General features: G+C 39.6%; 1 long non-coding RNA gene across 1 annotated transcript; it reads right to left on the reverse strand.

Annotated features, from left to right (window-relative positions):
* Positions 1 to 1,345: 1,345 nt before the first annotated feature.
* On the reverse strand, positions 1,346 to 20,568 carry LOC309349176. Its single transcript, XR_014159798.1, has 3 exons — positions 20,506 to 20,568; positions 5,381 to 5,498; positions 1,346 to 1,626 (listed from the first exon to the last, which is right to left on the reverse strand). It is a non-coding gene; the product is annotated as an uncharacterized lncRNA (long non-coding RNA).
* Between the last annotated feature and the right edge of the window lie 556 nt (positions 20,569 to 21,124).

The raw sequence follows: 21,124 nt of genomic DNA on the forward strand, positions 1-21,124 counted from the left end.
ATACATAGGGATTAAAAAAAACCAACAACCTCAGATATTTAAAAAGAAATAGCACAGTGGAAAATTCTCAATGCTTCAGCAACAATTTGGAGCTGCAAAATTTTGGGACAAATCTGAGAATGGATTCATCTAGAGAAGGGGAAAGTCCAGGTGTAAGTTTGTGCTCAGCTATGAAGCTTACAAGATGGCGAAATCTGCAGCTCATTCTCTCAGTTTCACCTACCTTCCCAAGTTGCTGTGAGGCTACAGCACTGCTCTGAGCACCTTGAAGGAAGGATGGGCCGAAAAGGTAGCAGATGATTATTATTGTAAATAATAAGTGGTGTGTTTATGCCACATTTGAGGAGGAAAGGGAAGCTGAAAGAAGTTGCTTCCTCTCCAAGATTGCCTTGGCAACACCTTGAATGCCTTCTGGAGTTTTTAAAAACGGCCATATGCCATAAAGAAACGGCTTCAATTCAGGAGACTCTGTGCCATGAAGGGCTTTAGAGGTCAAAAACAACACTTTAGACTACACATACAGTCAATGCACTGTTGTCACTCAATTGCTGAGCTGGATCCAGCCATCTTCCTTCAAGGTAGCTCTAATATTATAGCTACAACACATTTCTCAAGCAGTCATCAACTGCAGTATTTTGTTGCTGGGAATATGTGATCCGTCCTCACTGACTGAATTTATTTCAAGTACTATGTGGAATGTGGTCAAACAGAGCATGTAGAGGGAATGAAGGTGTAGCATCATTTTATTATTTTTAATGCTAACTCTCCCCACCCCACTGCAGTAGAGGCAAAACCCTCAAACTGGTGCCAGGAAATTAAGGTTTCTTAAAATGTTGAATATAAACAGATCTGATTTGATTTCATTCTGCTCTCTTGTTGCAGTGGGTCACATAGAACTTGATATAGCTCTAATTGCTGAAAGAAGCCAGTGGAATAAGATTGCATGAAAATTTGCTTGCGCTTGGAGTAGATGGTCAACACCTTACTAAACTTTTTCCTAGCACAACTTTGAGGCTTTGCCTCTGTTTTAAATAACAGCCCGTAACATCACTAGTGGAGAGTAACATAACTTTGTGGCATATTGTGCTAGAAGTGGCAGATGTCAGTGGTTTCAAGGTTGAATAAGTGTGTCTGACCTAGAAATCAACATCCTACAAAAAAACTTCATGGTAAAACGTGATACTAGATTGACTGATTACTCTTGCAGAGGAATATATGTTGGGCTTTAGTTTCTTTCCAAATTAGATCTAATCACCACCATTATATTGCTATTGAGCAATCTTCTTGTCTCAGTGTAAATTTTATTTACATATTATCTTTCCATTTATATATATGCTCAAGGTAGTTTACATTGAAACTGATGAAAATTATAACAATAATGCAAAATCTTACCCAGGAATAGAAAAAGAAACAACAAAAGCCGTCAATCAGCTGGAACTCTCACTTTGAAGCTACATTGAGACATAGTACAGTTCTCTGCATAAAATACAGGCAGTTCTTACACAGTTAATGCTTCAAACCTTTATATTGTTTGCAAGAATGGACCGATCTGTCAACTTTGGTTCTTCCAGTTTCTCTTTCTTCAATCTTAAATTCAGTTCTCTGATTTTTTGCAGCAATTCAGTTCTTTTTTTTAAAAATGAATATTCATTAGCATTTTAGTGCAAATTTCTCCTAATAATTTTTTGTATGCAACTTTGACTAATACACACATTTCTATAATTAGTTTTCCCTAATGTAATGCATTTTTGTATGCTACTTTCAGTAACATAGGCATTTCTTTGCACACTTCCAAATATATGAAGTGGTTGGTTGGAGAACTGCATCACAAAATGCAGAGAAGGGCGAATTTCAAATGATAGCTATGTTTCAGTTCACGCATTGTTTGAGAAATATGAATTAGGCAGTTTCTCATTAAACAGCAAACAAAATTGAATTTCAGAAACCCTACATCATAAATAATCTCAAAATGATGATTTCTCCACACAAACCAATCATTGTAGAATAGCAAGGTCACTGAAGCATTTCTGTGCTACTGTGCCTTTAATTAGTAGTTTCCTCTTTGCAGCTTTCACCTCAAATTGCACAGCAGCAGCTTAATTTGATGCGGACTACATTTCCCAACACTCTCAAGGAGGATAAAGCAGAGAGGAGAAAGAATGGGGGAGGAGATGGGCAGTAGGCTGTGAAAAAGACACAAGCCTAGCTCCCCCCCCCCATATCTCTTATTCATTATTCAAAGCAAAGCATAAGTATTCCTTTCAAATGTCCCATATCGTATCATGACAAAGAAGCAGTGGCTGTACTCCAGGTAGTGGGGGGAATGTAGATATTTGTGTAGCTATAACAAGAAGAAAATGACTTGGTTCTTGGTTGTTATTGGAATTAGCAGGATGACCAAAGTGTGTGGTGTCAGGGTCAGAGATGTATATCATGCTGCAGAGGGGCCCTTGTGCCGTGTAAATCTAAGTGGCTCGTGCTGCGTTGTTAAAAATAAAGCAGGTAGCTTTGAAATAGCAGCCGGCATGCTTGAAACTGCCCTCTGCCATATTGAAGCGAGGCTTCCATGTAAACCCCCCACATTTTAAATAAAGTGACTTGGGCTCTCTATGTGCGGTAATAATCTGCACATGAGTGACTGCTGTAATGCTTGCTGCTGCAGTTGCCAGCAGGGAAGTAAATGATCACTTCTGGCACACACAACGGACCCCAGCTTTGCCTTGGTTGCGTTTGCAGCCGAACAACAAACGCAGCAAATTGGGGTGAGGTGGGTGGGAAATAACCCTGGAGGTTCAACAAATAGTGTGAAGTTTCAAAAGAGGGAGGGGGCGAAAACTGCCACGCACACACCCTGTTTGTGGCTCAAAGGAAACACTCTCTGCCACTCTTGACAGGAGTGTTAGCAGCCTTTTGCTTTTGACCTCTCTAGCTTTTAAAAGAGGTGGCGAGGCATATGTCACCCAAGCCGGGCTGTGTCGGGGGAAGATTTCTTTCTTTCTTTTTTTTTTCATGTCCCTTTCCCCTGGTTGTCGGCTGTGTGCGGTTTGATATTCAAATGAATCTGTCAGGAACAAGAGTCTGGTGCTCAGGCCTGATGACATTGATTTGTGAGCATAATGCTCAACTACGGGATGTGTGACAGATAAATTTTATCAAAATTAAGGCACAATTAAACATTTCATCTTCCTAATTACTGGCTGTAGATTCAGCCTGATGACCATGTGCTGTAAGAAATCAGCGACCATTACACATTTTAATGGAGCACAGCTGTCTTACAGCTTGGTAATATTTGCACAGTGCCACAGAACTGTAATTTATGATAAAAAGAAAAAATGTGTATTGGCTCTCTTTTGCCAAAATAGATTAAGGATTCATATACTTTAATGAGATTTGGACCTCGTCTTGGATTATCATTATAAATGATTTATGTGCATGTTGGTGGACTCCTGTAGTTTTGAGTTGATTTGTGTTTTGGTCGACCAGTATGTAATTCCGCCTTGCCTTGCGTGCCAATGTTTACACTTTCTCCTTCCTCTCCTTCCCTCTTCTCTTCCACCACCACCCCCGCCACCACCAGTGACTCAGAGAAAAGGGAAAGCAGGAAGGTCAAGAACCCTTGGAGATGTTACAGAGGCACTTTCCTTTGTTACAAAGCACACCCTTTGGAGGGCACGCTGGGAAATAATTGGAAAGTCATACTGCAGCAGGGGTTGAAGGTGGCATGAAGGTTCCTTTATATCCAGCATTTGCAACATATAAACCAGTGATCACAAAGCAGGATCATAGAGCACAAGCTGAAAACAGCAGCAAGTCTTCCATTTGATGTGTACCTGATTTTTATTGTTATTTTTTAAGGAGGGAGGGATTCCTCTACTGTTATTGATTAAATGTGTGTACTTGATTGGGGGAGGGGGGGGGTCTCTACTACACCTACTCCTAATTAATTACTTAAATTTTTATCTTGCCCTGCAACCCAAAGTCTCCCAGGGTGGTACATAACAATATATTAAAATATGCCAAGTAATACAGGAACCATAAAACCAACAATATGAAACAAACATCAAAACAAAAAAATCAGACATTCAGACAATTCAGCAGCCCTCTATTTCTTACATCAGCCTTACCCATAACCCTGGAAAAATAAATGTTCCTTAATCTGACACCTAAAACCAGATAGCGTAGGGGCCATATGGATCTCTATGGGGAGGAAGTTCCTGGCTGCCACCACAGAGAAAATGACAAGATGGCAGTTCTACCAGAGGGGAAGGCAAAACAACAGCAACATAGGATCTCCAGACAATCATCTATGCAAAAGCAAAGCTGAGAGAATTGGAGTGGGAGTGGGGGTGGTAACATGGGTTGTCTGAAATTGACTGCCACTTCAAACTGGATTTACTCCTGATGTGAGTGGGGCTGGCAGCGGGAGGGGGATGTACATTCCTGGATACTGTCAAGGCAGCTGCTGGATTTAGTATATGGATCTGCTTTGGAAAGCCATGGTGGCAGTAGATTCATACTACCCACATACCCACATACTACAACGCACCAGATGCGAAGCAAAATGTTGACCTGTATTTTATCCCCAGAGATTATTTAAATTTCACATGTCATTTAAATTTCACTAAGACTGCAATCCTATAACTGGGAATAAGACCCATTGAACTCAATGTTCTCCCCTCCCATTTCATGCATCTGCATCTTAATTATGGAAACTAAATTGGTGTGTGTGTGTGTGTGTGTGTGTGTGTGTGTGTGTGTGTATGTGTGTTTATAGAGAGAGAACTTTTCCATTTTGCTCTCATCATCATTAACAACTATACATATGTACATAAGCAGCGTGAGAGTGCATAAAGAACACAAATGGTGGTTTCTGTGTCATGCATGCAACATCCATCCATCCATTTATTATTACATTTATATCCCACTTTTCTTTCAAGTAAAGGAGCTCAAGATGGCATGCATAGTTTCCCCCTTTCCCGATTTATCCTCACAACAATCCGATGAGACAGGTTAGGCTGAGAAACAATGACTGGCCCAAAGGTCACCCAGCAAGCTTCATGGCCAAGTGGGGATTTGAACCCTGCTCTCTCAGGTCCTAGTCTGACACTGACTGTTACACGATGCCTTTGGTGTTCTCAGCTTTGCTTAGTAAATAAAATGATTATATATGATGTCTTGAAGCACCAAGGTGATGTTAACAGGTTTAACACCCATAAAGGAATGGGAGAAACAAAGTGGTATGATTGCTGCCAATGGATTTTTGTAGAATTTTTGCTTCAGTGATGGAAATACACCCAAATTATTTGGGTGGAACTTATTCAAAGAAGATGCATCTAGGATTACATTTTTAAACTGAGGTTGACAGAAGATATAAGCTTACATGTACATCTCAACTGCTATGCTCTCCACGACATTTGTTTTTTATATTTAAAATGTCATGTTTCAATACTCCTCTTCAGCTTGGTAGAATAATAGTTGACCTTTGTTTTAATGCATGCCTGAAATCAAGATGTTTAAAGGAAATGGAAAGCTAAATTAGAAAATTAAGAAGAAAAATCCTGCACAAGCATGACTTATTCCAGCACTCATATGCTGGAATGTTTCATACTATACCAGGTTGCATATGCTTGCACACTAATTCTCAATTGCCGTATGCAGTTTGTGACAACCATCTGCTAAGACCTCCCTTAGAGTTCTTTCTCCCACTCAGCCCAGCTGAAAAGGAAATATGGACAAAAAACCCACTTAAAAAAATAACCTAAAACTACACACACAGAAACTTCTGCTGGGAGATTAAAAACTTAATTGGGGACTCAAAAGTTAGAGTTTAAGAAAGTACACCATCAACTTATGTCCTGCTTAGAAAATATTTCTGAAATATAATGTCATAGGAAGGTGTAAACTCAAACTTTGCTTTCCTTGACAAGGGAAGGGAAAATAATAACAAAAATTACACATAGCACACATATAATGTCTAGATCTTAGGGGCTTTCTGAGGTAAAATGTATAGCACAGCCTTCCTCCAACTCCCATCAGCCCCAACTAGTATGTCCAATGGGGGACTTGCCATTCAACAATATCTGGAAGAAACAAGGGAAGGTGGGTGCAGTTAAACAGATAGTTGGAATGGATGATATAGTTCTGCTTTCAGAATTGGATAAAACAATTTCCTCCTTGTCTTTGGCACAGTGTATTCTAATCTCTCCTCCCATTATATTTTGCTATGTATACAGCTCTTTTTGTGTGTGTGAATGTCTTTTGCCAACTACATTGTATTACTGTAAGCAGCTTGGAAGGTTCTTGCAGGCCATGAAGTGTGAAGATTTCTCCCTGGTCCCCTTTCCTCCCTGGTCTCTTTCAGCAAAGCAACCCAAGCTTGACACAAACAATCAAATATCTGCAACTGCATCCCTTGGGTTCAGGGATTCCAGGAAAGTGTAGGCCATGGGAGCAGCAGAAATAACCCTGCTCTTTTGGTTCCACAAAAGGGATGTGTGGTTTTGGGGGACAACACCAGCTGAAACCCATGAAACTATTCCAGGGGAAATATGGCAAGGTCAAATACCTGGGGATCAGGACCACGGAGAGCTCCCCATCAAGCAGGATTTGATAACTAGGTATAAGGTTCACTAGGCGATTTGGAAATAGGAATGTGGCTCCAGCCGCTGCTCTGAAACTTGATATAGACTGAAAGTGAGATAAAGAGAGGGGGAGGGAGCCTGCTTGGTAGTTAAAGGAGCTATGTTCTAATATGCACAGGCATTTCTGTTGGGGTTGAAATGCCCCCTGATACAGTTACAAATCTAGAAATTGAAGGAAGAAACATTCAGAACCCCATGGAAATCAGAAAGTGCTTCCAGAGATACTTCAAAAAATTATACACTCAAGGGCCGCAAGATGAGGCTGAGATTAAACAATTTTTGGAAAGAAATGGACTAACAAAGTTGTCACAAAAAAACAGATTAATCCTGAACAACAAAATAACACAACAAGAGATTGAACAAGCCATTCAGAACATGCAACTGGGCAAATCTCCAGGGCCAGATGGCTTGACTTCCAAGTATTATAAGACATTAAAAGACTATCTGATCCAACCAATGATGGAGGTCTGTAATGAAATTATGGAAGGGAAGAAGGCGCCGGAATCGTGGAAGGAAGCCTTTATCACATTGATACCAAAATCTGAAACTGAAAAGACACAACTCAAAAACTATCGTCCCATCTCCCTTCTGAATGTGGATTACAAAATATTTGCAGACATTTTGGCAAGTAGACTTAAAAGAGTTCTTAATGAAGTAATTCATAAAGACCAGGCAGGCTTTCTCCCAGGTAGACATATGTTTGCCAATACTAGGAACATTATTGACATTTTGGAACTTTTGCAAACAGACATAAATACAAAAGCAGTGTTAATTTTTATAGATGCGGAGAAGGCCTTTGATAATATTTCTTGGAAATTTATGAAGGGAAATTTGAAAGAAATGGGAGTGGGACGGGGGTTTGAGAATGGGATTGATGCAATATATTCAGAACAAAAGGCCAAATTGATAGTTAACAATGTGGTTACAGAAGAGTTCAAAATTGAAAAAGGAACACGACAAGGCTGCCCGATTTCCCCTCTGTTATTTATCTCGGTTCTGGAGGTGCTCTTGAACATGATTAGAGGGGACCGGTTGGTGGAAGGGATTCAGGCCGGAGCGAAACAATACAAACTTAAAGCTTTTGCAGATGACCTAGTTTTGACCCTGCAGGAGCCAGAATCTAGTACGAAAAGAGTATTACAATTGATTCAGGACTTTGGTCGGGTGGCGGGATTTAAATTAAACAAACAGAAAACCAAGGTGCTGGGAAAAAATTTGACAGACATAGAGTCAGAACAGTTTCAGAGAGAAACAGAACTAACTATGGTTAAAAAGGTAAAGTACCTAGGGGTAAACATAACAGCAAAAAACCTGAGTCTATTCAAGGATAACTATGAAAAATGTTGGTCTGAAATTAAGAGAGACTTGGATAGTTGGACAAAATTGAAGCTTTCTTTGTTAGGCCGAATTGCTGCTATTAAGATGAATGTATTGCCAAAAATGTTGTTTTTGTTTCAAACATTACAAATTGTGGACAAAACGGAGTGCTTCCGGAAGTGGCAGAAAGATATATCTAAATTTGTCTGGCAGGGCAAAAAGCCCAGAATTAAGTTTAAGATATTAACAGATGCGAAAGAAAGAGGGGGCTTTGCCCTGCCGGACTTAAAGTTGTACTATGAAGCCGCAGCTTTCTGCTGGCTAAAAGACTGGCTACTTCTCGAAGACACTGACGTACTGGACCTGGAAGGTTTTAACAATGCTTTTGGTTGGCATGCATACTTATGGTATGACAAAGTTAAGATCAATAAGGCCTTTAAGAACCATATTGTCAGGAAAGCAGTGTTTAATGTCTGGACAAAATATAAAGACTTATTGGAAAATAAAACCCCAAGGTGGCTTTCACCTCTGGAGGCTAAGGCCCGAAAAAGACCCAGTATGGAGGCCAAATGGCCAAAATATTGGGAAATATTAGAAAAAGATGGAGACAATTGGAAATTGCAGAGTTTGGAGAAAATGAAGGATAAGGTGCGAGACTGGTTACATTATGCTCAGATTAAAGAAGTTTTTAAAAATGACAAAAAGTTAAGGTTCCAGGTGGAGAAATCGAAGTTAGAAACAGAATTGTTAGAACCAAAGACCAAGGTACTATCTAGAATGTATAACTTGCTGCTAAAATGGAATACACAAGACGAAATGGTTAAATCGGCTATGATAAAATGGGCACAGGACATTGGGCATAACATTATGTTTGAGGACTGGGAAAGGTTGTGGACCACTGGGCTGAACTTCACCGCATGTAATGCTCTGAAGGAAAATGTAATGAAAATGATATATAGATGGTACATGACCCCAGTTAAACTTGCCAAAATATACCATTCGTCTGATAATAAATGTTGGAAATGTAAAGAAAATGAAGGAACATTCTTTCACCTCTGGTGGACATGCCCTAAGGTGAAGGTCTTCTGGGAAATGATATATAATGAGCTGAAAAAGGTATTTAAGTATACCTTCACAAAGAAACCAGAGGCCTTCCTTCTGGGTATTGTCGGCCAGAAGGTGTTAAAGAAGGATCGAACATTTTTTATGTATGCAACAACGGCAGCAAGGATTCTCATCGCAAAAAACTGGAAAACTCAAGATCTACCCACACTGGAAGAGTGGCAGATGCAGCTGATGGACTATATGCAACTGGCCGAGATGACTGGCAGAATCCGTGATCTGGGAGAAGAGAAGATGGAGGAAGACTGGGAGAAATTCAAGATGTATCTACAAAAACATTGTAATTTGGTTGAATGTTAAGAAGGATGCTAGATTATAAAAAATTGGCCACCACTAAACTAGATTTAAATTTGATGATAAGTGAGACTAAAGAAAATATAAAATTTTTTGGAAGAAGTGCTAGATTATATTTGAATGAGTGGACATGAGATTGTAAACAAGTTGATAATTTGTTTGGAAAAAATTTTTAACGATGTAAATGGGAGCGGGAGACGTGAGGGCGTCCAAAGAAGTGATGAAATTGTGTGATAGAAGTAAGATCGTTTATTATTTGTGCATTTATATTTAAAAACTTTAATAAATATTTATATATATAAAAAAAGAAATGCCCCCTGAGGTCTCTGGGCATGGCATGGTGAGTAAAAAAGGTTGCTTGGAGTACCAGGTAATCCAAACCTTACCAATTTTTGCCAGCAGTGCCCCTATGGTATGAGAGTGAGTCCACCATACCAATATAAGTTCCTTATGGCAGCATATATTCTAGTAGTGCAAGAGAGCTTAGTATCAATATCATCCTCATCCAATGGGCATATTTTTGGAATGTGGTTGTGATCCTATCATTAAGTTATGCCCACAGAAAGAGAGCTGGATTGCACTGCTATTCAAATATTATATGGAAAGAGCAATTGCTCCTACGTTGTGTTTTCAGCTGTCGTGAAGAAAATTGGAGTTGTTATTTTCAAAGTAAATTCACTGCCCTAGCACAATGAAACAATTTTTTAAAACATCACCAAACATGGAATCCTGTAGTCACTGATGCAAATTGATGCTTTCAATGTTCTTAACATGGAAAAGAATACAATAGTTCAGCTGACAGTTTCTACTGTTCTATGAATTTGCTAGAGAGAAATTGCTGGTTTTTTTATGCCAGGAAAAGAGGGGCAGCTCCTCCAAAAGCAGAACAAAATGTAAAAGTAAAATAACTCCGTTGATTGAAGCCCTGGTTAGAAGACAATTCATTTGCTCTTGTTTCAGTCATGAAACTGCATTGTGTCAGTAATACATTGCATAAATAAGCTGACCTGTCAGATTTTGGGCAATTTATGGAGCTGGTCAGCCTCTACATTGTGCAGGGATTTGTTGGTGGGTTTTTCTTTCTTTTTTGTTGCAATGAGATGTAATGGCTTTTTAGCGCACCATAAGCACAGTTGTGACCACAGGCTCACTTGTGTCATTTTGCGTGCAGTAATGAAGCCTGACGAGTGGTCTCCTGCTTGCAGATAGCCGGCTGTTGTCCTCAAAATGCAAACCGTTGCCTCAGGCCATAGAATCAGGAACAGGCAGAGGACAGTGGCACAGGCAGGGCTCCCCACTGCTCATCTGCACTTTAGCACACTAGAGTTGGAATGCAGAAGAGCTTCCTTTACCCTTGTACATGAGGACGCTACAAAGGGTAGGGGAAGGGAGGGAGGGAGGGAGGGAGGGAGAAACATTTGCAGGAAGGACAGTTTGGGCATCTATTTAATCTATCTATCTTTGACATGGAAAAGACATTCCTGTGATCATGTGAATTTCTATCTACTCATTGGTCTTCCCCAATAATAAATGCTTTGAACACAGAAACAGGCTTTATCAGCAAGTGGCTGCTCTTGGACAGGGATAGTCTGGCCACTGTGATTTGATTATGACAATTTGTTCGATAGGGGAACTACCCTTGGGCCTGGTTTGGAAGCTCCAGCTGGTGCAAAATGCTGTGGCTAGACTGTAGGGACAGACTAACACCAGCACCTAATTCCAGCACTTGAAAATCTGCACTGGCTGCCCATATGCTACCAGGACATGCTCAAACCTCTTGTCTTAATTTTAAAAGCCCTTAACAATTTGGGCCCAAGGTACGTCAGTTCTATGATTCTATGATTCTACGTCAAGGATACCTAATCTCTTATATCCCTGCCTGATCACTGAGGTCTTTGGGAGAGACTGTGGATTGTTTCCCATGGCTCAGACGCATCACTCATATCCACCAGGAGCTGTGTGCTTAGTGGTGTGCACCCAGTTTTATGGAAATCTCTTCCAGCTGAGATCAGATAAGTCCCTCTTTATGGAATTTCTGGTGCTGACTGAAGATTTCTTTATTTTAGCAGGCATTTGAATTTGATTTCATGGTTTCAACTGATTTATATATTTTTTGTATTGCAACTTCGTAAGCCACTTAGAGACGATTGGAGTTAAGTGATAAAAAAATTGCTTAAATAAATACTTAAAAATACATTGCTCATCATCTTTCCTTAGAATAAGGAAAGAAAACCAATGAACAATGCAGGTTTCTCCTGCTCCTTCTCCTTCTTCCGAAGGGTGTCAGGGATGGGCTGGACACTGAGGAGTGGTGGCTGGATACTGATGAGTTGGCACCAGGAGAAGTGGGTTGGATACTGACTTGGAAGAAGGAATCAGTGGCATCAGAACTAGTTCAACCTCTGTAAGGTATTTTGGTGGGCGGGGGAAGTCCCACAGCACTGCAATCAGAGATAAGCCTCTGCTTGCTCTCTGAAGGCAACAGCAAAGGTTTGTCTCCAAGTGTAGCGTTGTGGTAGTATATGCACTTACCTGGGAGTAAGCCCACTGAAAGCAATGGGACTGATTTATAGGTAGACATGCAAAGGATTGTGCTCTTGAACTTCTTTAATATGTTCTGCAGCATTTTATATATGTGTAATACAATTCCTTCCCAAACCTCATTGAATGGAATGGAAGCTTTGTAGCATTTGTACTTGGTCTGTTGCATCTTAAGATACCTCAGGGTTATAATATGTAGTTCGTTATCATTATTAATATGACACTGATGTTTAATTGATTAATCAGGCACAAAACACATAGGCTCTGCTGCATGGCCTTGGGAATCTTCAAAGTTGCTTTTAAGTGACTTTTCAGGCTATGAACTGTGCCAAGTTAATGCAGTATTAACACACTATTTTGGGCATATATAATACAACATGCTTGTACTTTTGGGACAGAAGCTATTTCTATGGATACAGTATGCTGAACAGACACAGACCAAAGAAAACCAAAATAGTTCATTCTATGCTGTCAAGGAAACAAGCTGCTCTCTCTGTTTAAAGAACCTTCACTGAAAGTATATGAAAGCAACCTCCAGGAGGGCAGGGGAAAGTCAGGTTTGTAGGGAACAATTTGTCTCTGTTTTCAATCCCCTCCCCACTAAAGTAATGATGCCACTGGAACTCACAAATGGGAAGTTGTAGGTTGAATCTGTTGGGCCTTACCTTATTAAATTTAATATTCTTGTAATTTAAACTGAGTGTTATTATGAGTTTATTAGTTTCCAAGCATGGCCATTTGCAGAGGGACGCGGGTGGTGCTGTGGGTTAAACCACAGAGCCTAGGACTTGCCAATCAGAAGGTCGGCGGTTCGAATCCCCACGACACGGTGAGCTCCCATTGCTTGATCCCTGCTCCTGCCAACCTAGCAGTTCAAAAGCACATCAAAGTGCAAGTAGATAAATAGGTACCGCTCCGGCGGGAAGGTAAACGGCGTTTCCGTACACTGCTCTGGTTCACCAGAAGCGGCTTAGTCATGCTGGCCACATGACCCGGAAACTGTATGCCGGCTCCCTTGGCCAATAAAGCGAGATGAGCGCCGCAACCCCAGAGTCGGTCACGACTGGACCTAATGGTCAGGGGTCCCTTTACCTTTACCTTATGGCCATTTGAATGACTAAACATAAAAGTCCACCATCTTTGTGAATACCCAGTTGTTGATTGCTATGACCCTTCACTTTCTGAAGGAACTCTTGTATATAGCATCCTCTAGATTTCACCCATGGTTATTTATGGTGATGAACAACCGACTTTGTTGTGGCACTATTCAAACCAATTTGCCAATTCAAACCAGTTTGCCAATTTAAACCAATTTGCCAAATCATTTTCTAATGTTACAGTGAATATTCTAGAGAGATGATTTCTTTTTTTTTAAAAAAATAATATTTATTAAGAGTTTAAAGATTACAAAAAGAAAGAAAAAGAATTAAACAAATCAACATAATAAAATACAAAAACAGAAACAAAAACACTACATAAAACATTGAATTAACAAAACAAAACAAAAACAATTAAAAACACTTCCAATATTTTCAATCTTAACTTTCATTCACTTGTTTCATTGACTTCCTCACGCCTCCCTTTTTGTATTCCACTTCAATTAACTGTTTCAGCAATTCCTTTCCATCTTCATCTATTTTCTGTCCTGTAATTAATCATATTCTAACCTTGTTTTTTCCCTTTAATACATTAGCAATCTATCTGTACCTAGTTCCTTATAACATTTCTGCCAATGCCATATAACTTCATTCCACCATTTTTCTATAGCTCATTAATTTTACAATATTTCTGTAAATAATCTTTAATTTTTTTCCAATCTTCTTCCACCGACTCTTCTCCCTGGTCTCGGATTCTGCCAGTCATTTCCGCCAATTCCATATAGTCCATCAACTTCATCTGCCATTCTTCCCGGGTGGGTAAATCTTGTGTCTTCCAATACTTCACGATGAGTATTCTTGCTGCTGTTGTTGCATACATAAAGAAAGTTCTGTCCTTCTTTGGCACCAATTGGCCGACCATGCCCAGGAGAAAGGCCTCTGGTTCAAGAAGGACACTGACAAACTGGAACGTGTCCAGAGGAGGGCAACCAAAATGGTCAAAGGCCTGGAAACGATGCCTTATGAGGAATGGCTAAGGGAGCTGGGCATGTTTAGCCTGGAGAAGAGGAGGTTAAGGGGTGATATGATAGCCATGTTCAAATATATAAAAGGATGTCACATAGAGGAGGGAGAAAGGTTGTTTTCTGCTGCTCCAGAGAAGCGGACACGGAGCAATGGATCCAAACTACAAGAAAGAAGATTCCACCTAAACATTAGGAAGAACTTCCTGACAGTAAGAGCTGTTTGACAGTGGGATTTGCTGCCAAGGAGTGTGGTGGAGTCTCCTTCTTTGGAGGTCTTTAAGCAGAGGCTTGACAACCATATGTCAGGAGTGCTCTGATGGTGTTTCCTGCTTGGCAGGGGGTTGGACTCGATGGCCCTTGTGGTCTCTTCCAACTCTATGATTCTATGATTCTATGATTCTATGATTCTTCAGAAAGGTATATTTAAATACCTTTTTCATTTCATTGTAATCATCTCCCAGAATGTCTTAATCCTTGGGCATGTCCACCAAAGGTGAAAGAATGTACCTTCAGTCTCATTACATTTCCAACATTTATTTTCAGGCAAATGGTAAATTTTTGCAAGCTTGACTGGTGTCATGTACCACCTGTAAATCATTTTCATTAAATTCTCTCTTAGGGCATTACATGCCGTAAATTTCATACCTGTGGTCCATAACTGTTCCCAGTCAGCCATCATAATGTTATGTCCAACATCTTGTGCCCATTTAATCATAGCAGATTTCACCGTTTCATCCTGAGTGTTCCATTTCAACAGCAAATTATACATTCTTGACAAATTCTTAGTTTTGGGATCTAACAATTCTGTTTCCAATTTTGATTTTTCCACCTGGAAGCCAACTTTTTTATCCAAATTATATGCCTCCATTATTTGGTAATAATGAAGCCAATCTCGCACTTTGTTTTTTAATTTTTCAAAACTCTGCAATTTTACCCTGTCTCCATCTTGTTCCAAAAATTTCCCAATATTTTGGCCATTTGGCCTCCATATTGAGTTTTTTCTGTGCCTTTGCTTCCATTGGTGACAACCATCTTGGGGTTTTCTTTTCTAACAAATCCTTATATCTTATCCAAACATTAAACAATGCTTTCCTAACAATATGGTTTTTGAATGCTTTATGTGCTTTTACCTTATCATACCACAAATATGCATGCCAACCAAATACATTGTTAAAACCTTCTAAATCCAGCACATCCATGTTTTCAAGAAGCAGCCATTCTTTCAGCCAGCAAAAAGCAGCTGATTCATAGTAAAGTTTAAGGTCTGGCAGGGCAAATCCACCTCTTTCTTTAGCATCAGTTAAAATCTTAAATTTTATTCTAGGCTTCTTGCCCTGCCAGACAAATCTAGAAATGTCTCTCTGCCACTTCTTGAAACAATCCGTCTTGTCTATGATTTGCAATGTTTGAAACAAGAACAACATCCTTGGCAATACATTCACAGCAATTCTGCCTAACAATGATAGCTTCAAATTTGACCATATTTCTAAGTCCTTTTTCACTTCAATCCAACATTTTTCATAATTATCCTTAAACAGATTCACATTCTTGGCAGTCATATTAACCCCTAAATATTTCACTTTCTTGACCAGTGTTAATCCTGTCTCTTCCTGGAACTTCTCTCTCTCGTTCAGAGTTAAATTTTTCTCTAAAACCTTAGTTTCCATTTTGTTTAACTTAAAACCTGCTACCTGTCCAAATTCTTGAATCAGTTCCAGTACCCTTTTAGTACTAGATTCTGGCTCCTGTAAAGTGAAACTAGGTCATCAGCAAATGCCCTCAATTTATACTGTTTAGCTCCCACTTGTATACCTTTAACTAATTGGTCCTTTCTAATCATACTTAAATATGATTAGATAGAGAGACGATTTCTAAATGGCAATACAATGTCTTGCCCCTACCCCTGGTCAATATGAACAGGAGTGAAGAACCAGTGGCTCTCTAGATACTGTTGGACTGTAGCTCCCATCAGTAATTGTCATCATAAACGATAGCTGGGGATGATGGGAGATGCAGTCCAACAATATTTAGAGGTTCCCCTCTCTTCAATAAATTAAGAGAGCTAAGAGTAATCAGTTATGAAACACTTGCTGAAACTGTTATCACTAATGTGGCAGTACCACTCAATTCATAGTTTGACAGTGATGAGGAGCAATCAAACATTGAGGAAGAAAGAGATATTTAACATGTTACTGATAGCCACTTTAAGACAACACAGATTCGTTTTGTTGTTCACCATGTATATGTATATGTATATGTATATGTATATGTATATGTATGTGTATACACACACACAGAGAGAGAGAGAGTGAGTGAGTTGTATCTTGGTTTTCAAACAGCTAAGTTCTCGAATGTTTTGGCTCCCAAATGCCACAAACCCAGAAGTGAGTGTTCCAGTCTGTGAACTATTTTTGGAAGTTGAATGTCTGACGCGGCTTACGCAGCTTCCAATTGGCTGCAGGAGGTTCCTGCAGCCAATCAGAAGCCGTGCTTCGGTTTGCAAACATTTCGGAAGTCGAACGGACTTCCGGAACAAATTCTGTTCGACTTCCACGGTACAACCGTAAATATATATATAGAGAGAGAGAGAGAGAGAGGGAGAGAGACATAAGTGCTAATTCACAACAGAAGCAAAATATGAACAATCCTTCCTCCACTATAGCCCCAAGACCTGAAATGGAAGGCTCATCCACACTTCTGCTTGTCCTGTGCCTAGAAAGCATGGGTCCAGGCAGTTTTCTCCTTGCCCCATGCTTTCTAGGCATGGGTCTACATGGTTTCACTTTTGCCTTGCTGCTTTCCCATCCTTTAATCCTAAATCAGAACAAACATCAGTCCAGAGAAAATCTGACTGATGTTTGCTCTGATTCAGTGGTAAACAGCAGGTTTCCCTGGGCAAAAGCAGGAGGGCAAGCAGGAGGAGCCTAAGTATTGCACCAATATATATAAACGGTTTGTTTTAGATTATGGATTACATACTGGACAAATATGCTCTGCTATTTTTCAGTAGCTACAGGTTGATTGTAAAATGTTCAAGGAATGCCTCTAGATCATGCTTCCTCAACCTCGGTCCTCCATTTGATTTTGGCCTACAACTCCCATGATCCCTAGCTAGCAGGACCAGTGGTCAGGGATGATGGGAATTGTAGTCTCAAAACTACAATCTGGGGGGCTGAGGTTGAGGAAGCCTGATCTAGATGGCACACCTCTTTCTCACCCCCTAATTCTCTCTCTCTCTTAACAGATTCATTTATATTATATTCCTTATTGTCAGTCCTTTGCATAAAGTCTTTAAAACCTTACTTCCAAAAGCAGCAAACTGAAAACCACACTTTTTTTTACAAAAAATTATTTATTTATACAACAAGAAAAAACACACACAAAAAAACACAAATACCAAATTACACACAAATTACAATTTGTAATTTGAAAACCACACTTTTTAAAAGTAGCATGAAAATCTACAGCAACTCCCACAAAATAAGTTGGAGTTGAGATTGTCCTTAATTGGTTTTGTAGTGTCTCTAACACAGCATGGGGTAACAATGGAGTACTGTGCTTCATTTTAAATTGCCTCACTTTGGCTTGTGCTTGTACCAACTTCTTGATTTCGACAAATCTGTCTTTTCCATTTGTGGCATTTCTTTTTGTATAGTTGAATTTAATAATTTCCATGTGTGAAATAGTTTATGTAAAAAAACAACAACAAAAAAAACAAAAACAAAAAAACACACCACCCTATTTCTCTAATACTTTCTGCTCTTTAGTACAGCACAGCTTGGTCTCACTAGGTACGTCTTGTTGAAAGTATGTCCATAAATATGTCCCTTGCAGCACAGAACAGCTTGTTAACTTGGCAGTGATCAGCAGTGTGCCTCCATAAGTTTGCTTCAGATATGATAGTCCAACTGTAGGACAAAAGTTACCTTAACTTTTCTTCTCTTTTGAACAAATGATGCATTATTTCCCCTTTTAAAGCTATCTACTTAGGTCTACAATATTTTAGCCGGTGTCTTCAAGTTTCCAAATTAATGAGCTAAACCTAGAAAAGAGTTTTTAGTGTATCAAACACTGAGAAATGTGATCATATTGTTCCACCCACTAATATTTTACAAAAAGAAAACAATGAAGCTTTGTCTTTCCACATTTTATCGAGACTTAATTTTTGGTCTTCACACCTGTTCAAGAATTGTTTTTCTTTTTTAAAGTGCATATTGTGCTATTGAACTTCTAACATAAAATATCCATCCATGCTGTTTGTCCTAACCTGATTTTGCTACCATTATTCCACTTCTAACACTTTTGGAAACTTGCTTTACAAGACTGTACAGTATTCCCTGGTTAATAGGAGATTTGAACCATGGTTCAAACACTTTAGCCAAATAACCACACTTAGGAGATGAAATGAAAACTTCAGTCCTATACACACACTTGAATGCAGTGGTACTTACATCTGAGTACACATGCATAGGATTGGGGTGTAACAAAGGCTGTAATCTTAAGCAGTCTTAGTCAGACGAAGTTCCATTGAACTCAATAGGACTTTCTTCCAAGTAAACATAGGCTAGGGCTAAAAGACCTATAAGATTTAACTATAATCACAAATCTACAGTTAATCATTTTCTCTTTCTCAGTGACTTTTACTTTAACTACATCAAAGCTGTGACGCAAGATATTTTAAACTGGGTTACATTAGTTAACCAAGTAGGGGATGATAACCCTTCATCATTATTTTTTCTAGGAGGTCTCATTACTCCTCTGGGCACGCTCCTTGGAATAAATTAAAAGGATCCACAGAGAGCAATTTTGCTTTGGGTTTTTTTTAATGATTGCCAAAAGCTGTTTGCTAGGACAGTACAGAATGTTTACAGATGCCTTAGGAAGAAAACAGCAGAATGTGGAACTAATTGTGTTTATTCAAGATAATTATGAAACACAAATGACCATTACTTACAACAAGTCCCCTGACAACTAGAGTTTGGCTCATGGGACTGAGATCAAACTCGGTAGAGAAAGGCCTTGATACTAAGCTACACTGTCTGTGCGTGGAAAATTATATGATGCAAACCATTTCTTCAAACATTTTAGGCAGCTGCTCTGCTAGGCAAAGCATCATTTCCTAGTGGCAGTAAGAAAGAAAGCTTGTTGCCTTTTAGACTAGCAAAGCAAAGTATTTTGTCACCTATTCAGTGGGCTGCCAAATAAAGGTAAATTCTGCATTTCAGAATGATGCAGAGAGAGGAAAGGTCCAGTCAACAGAGTGACAAAAATCTTGTGATGCAATTCTGCTAGAACTTGCAAAAGCTTTGCTTCCATTGTTTCCTAGCATGTCAGAGAGATGTCTGGGTTGGACTCCCCCATCAAAGACCAGAAGCGTGGGCAGAATGCCCAGTATGCAATAATGGCTTACAGGTTGGCATTCTGTTCCCAAACATTACCTACCCTTTGGGAGTACCTGGTCAGTCTAGAATCACATCTGAGGTACTACTGAGATTTCCATCCTGTTTGGGGTTGCCCTGGCCGTTGTTGAGTGGGTTATGGCCTTGCAACTACTGCTAAACCTGCTATGACTACTATTACTTTAACTCTGATTTTAGTGCCATTAGTGTGTTAGGTGCTGTACAGAACTTATCTGTGACACAGTTTGAAAGAACTCACAGTTAAATGGAGGAGACATTAATGGGGTAGGGGCAGAGATAAGGAGGATCAAAGACTGATAATGAATAGTGAAGTTAAATTTTAACCCACCTTCCTGCAACCAAATGCACTTGAGATGGCTCACAAAAACGTTAAAGCAATAAACACCAGTAAATGCAACAATCCCTCCCCACCCCCTGCATAAAAGATGCCAAACTAATAACATGAATGCTGGGATCAAATAGTGTTTACTGCCCAATCAAAGGTGACCAGAGAAGAGGCTTGTTGGATTTCTCTAGTGTGGCTGAGTACTGTCTGACTATCATGATGCCAGGGAAATTCTCTGAGCTCAGGCTCAAAAATGAACTTCAGGGGCTTGTAAGACCCACCTCAAAAGAGGAAGATTTTACAAATTCTTTCCAGGATTGGATTAAAATATGAGCCAGAGAAGAATTCCCAGCTTCAACTGTCCTCCCAGCACACTCACCCCTTCACTTCCCTTGAAACTAGGTGGCAAAAAAGCTGTTGGGAGAGCATCCCAACATGCTCTCAGCAGTGTAACTGGTCCACAGAGAAGAAGAAGTGAGGGGAAGGCCCCCATCCTGTCTGGGTTTTCTGGATCCCTGTGCTACCCCTTGGAAACTTTCTGAGCCAATCTGAGAGGAGCTTCAGAGAGCTTTCTCATCTCTAACTTGCAACTGTATGTTCATCCTATGAGAACTGTAACCTTAAGAGATATGTGAATGGGTCATCTATACTGCCACTGATAGCTTTCATATTATCCCCACGCTGCCTCTTATTTCCTCATGAACTATGATGGAGTTAGATTACCCTTTTGTCACGTGTTATCTTCTTGGAGAACTGGATCATTGCTCTCTCAGTATAGAATCCCCCTTCCTTCCCCCTCCAACTGCTAAAACCACACACTCAACAATCTCCTCTCTGATTGGTTGCCCCTGAACATTCTTTTTGTTTGTTTGCTTCAAGTCCCATCGCACTAACAGGAAAACTGGGGCCACGAATACATTAATCAAGTCTAAAGAATACAGGTGGTTTACATGCACATTAACCTGCTTTACAAATGCATCCTTCCCTAAAAAGATGCACATGCCTCCTATTCTACTAGTTTTTATATGGACGTTGATTCTTTTAAAAATTTCAAACTGATTTTCATACATAATGAACTGCATTATTTTAATTCTGGTTATTTTAATGTCAGAATGTTTTAGTTTTAATCAACTGATGATGTTATACATGTTTTTGGTGTAAGTCATCTTGTGAGGGTTTTAAAATGAATGAATATAATCCCAGCTTTTCTATGTGCAGGATCTATTATTCTTGCAGGAAAATATTGCAATTTGTGGAGCAACCCACACTCTGTCTTGTATCATATACTACTAGTTCTCCTCTTGCACATGGAGTAATACAGGCCTATTGAAAACAGGTGAAT

The sequence above is a fragment of the Podarcis erhardii genome (genome assembly GCF_964252035.2).
Source record: "Podarcis erhardii genome assembly, chromosome: 8".
Lineage (NCBI taxonomy): Eukaryota > Metazoa > Chordata > Lepidosauria > Squamata > Lacertidae > Podarcis > Podarcis erhardii.